This window comes from Ornithorhynchus anatinus, chromosome 19, assembly GCF_004115215.2.
Source record: "Ornithorhynchus anatinus isolate Pmale09 chromosome 19, mOrnAna1.pri.v4, whole genome shotgun sequence".
Classification (NCBI taxonomy): Eukaryota; Metazoa; Chordata; class Mammalia; order Monotremata; family Ornithorhynchidae; genus Ornithorhynchus; species Ornithorhynchus anatinus.
In genome coordinates, this window is record NC_041746.1 from 30,104,897 (window position 1) to 30,107,273 (window position 2,377).

A 2,377-nucleotide genomic window follows, 5' to 3' on the forward strand; every position below is an offset into this window, starting at 1 on the left:
CCTTGTTCCATGGAAAAACTTCCTACTTGAAGCACTTTTTCTGTGTCATTCCACATGACCGAAGAACATTTCCAGCATGAAAACTAGATCATTCTGTGTGCAGTGGGAAGGTTTGGGAGGTTTGCATGGCAGGGTGACAAGGAGGTTCTTATAGTTCAGAAATTACTTGGGAATGGAAAACAAGAAGTTTGAGTATTTCCTCAGCAAATTATTTAACTGGCTCAATAAAAAATATGGCTGCAATAAAATAAATTTGTGACAAGAATTAAATTAGGAAGTAGCATCATGTAGGTCTATGACACCACATTCCCCAGTTTTTTTTCTTGAATTGGTATTATACTAAAGGTTGTTTTTTTTTGTTTCTTTCAATAAAGAGATAAAGAAACCATTGACACTGTTTTTCCACTTCTGAAACACTGCCAACTGAAGGGAAATAATATAGCCAAATGACATTGTATACCACACATTATAAACATTTACAATGAAATGCTGCATTTCATTCTGGAATTACAATTGAATTATCTGAATGATCATTCTTGTACTATTGCCCAGTGCTTGGTATAGGGCTCTGAATATAGAAGACACTCAGGATATACTATTAAATGAATAAAGAATAATTGATCATTTTATACCCTTATTCTTCCTCTGTTGTAGGATTTTTTCACTTTTTGACAACTGTCTAAGGCACACACAGGTCCTATAGGATCTATCTTCAGAGTAACTGAAACCACAGAGTCAAAAGCAATGACCTCCAGCTAATACCCCTTTTAAAGCAGAAAAATCTCAATCTTCTGTAGAACTGTAAGCTGGTCTATGGAGCAGACATGGTTTTATTATTTCTGAGCACCCACTGAAGCCTGGAGATAGGCCGGCTGATGTTACCCAATCTCACCGGAGTGAGATGGATCATTTTACTGTTTCCACAGCTGCAGGAGTATTAAATGCTGACTGCATCCAGGGCTGTGATCACTGTTCTGTGTCTAACCACACACCCAGTCAAGTGTCAGATCTAGTCCTGGCAAAGGATCTCTCTTTCCCCAGGCCGTTAGTCCCTGAGAAGTGTACATCCCCTCAGCCAGCAATTATCTGCCTATCTGAGGCAAGCGTTCTTTAGTGACCACTCTTCACCTTCCCTGGCTTTTCACACACACCCTGGATTAGCTTCCTGTTTAGGGCTATTTGTCAAAAAGGACTGTTAACCCTGTCATTTTCCAAATCAAAGGTTTCCTTACCTACAGAGAGGAGAAACATCTCTCGGGTTGTGGGGGAGAACACCCCTCCCCCCTCAAAAAAAACCCTGCTGCCAGATAGGTATTAGCCAATAATAGCCAAAGGAAATGAAGATAAATGGTTTGCACCTGTTTTGACCACACGCTCTGATCTGGCCTCTAGTTTTAGAAATCAGAGGTTTGGAATCTCCGATTAGGTCTCTTTTCTGTTGCAATCTCCGAGCTGCTAAACATTACCAATTAATTTCAGGCGGAAATTCAGAATGGGTAAAAAAAAAATATGCTTCCCAATTAATTTGTCACTCAATATATCCCTATTAATCTGGGTAGGGTGGGGAGACAGGGAGCTGGTTATTCACCAGGAAACATTTCCTAAGAATCAGAAAACCCATGGAAAACTGATAATGTAGTTCCACTGGGCAGGACTCCACACCATGATCCTCAAAATAATTGATAACCTACTTGAATGGCAGGATTTGGAGGGGTGTGCCATATGGGGTATTTGGGGGTGCTGTTTTCATCATGTCTGACCTAATTACCTTGTATCTACACCAACACTTAGAACAGTGCTTGGCACATAGTAAGCACTTATCAAGAACCATAATTACTATTATTATTATTACCTAAAGAAATTTCCCCTGGAAGCTCCAGCAGCAGCAATTTGCTCTATAACTAAATGTCAGATTTTTATAGGCTGGGCTAAGCAATGTTAGAAAACTATATACTCGGGCTCTGGAAATAGGACTGTTCTGGCTAAACAACAGTCAGCATTGCTCAATTGGAAAGAGCATAAACTTGGGAATCAGGAGTTCTGGGTTCTAATCCCAGCTTTGCCGCTGGCCTGCTGTGTGATCTAGGGAAATTTACCCAACCTCTCTGTGCCAGAGTTCCCTCATCTGTTAAATGGGGAGAGAAGATCCCTCCATTCACTCTATGTCTGAGATTGTGACTCCATGTGGGAGAAGGAGCTTTCTCTGATCTATCTTGTACCTATCCCACCATTTGAAAATACTAATTGCTTAATAAATATTATTGTTGTGATTATTACTATTATGTCAGTTTATCTTGAACAAACTCCCAAACTGTCTTAGAAACTTGAAATATCTGTTCTTCCATTTCTAGGGTTGGGGGAAAATATTGGCTCAATC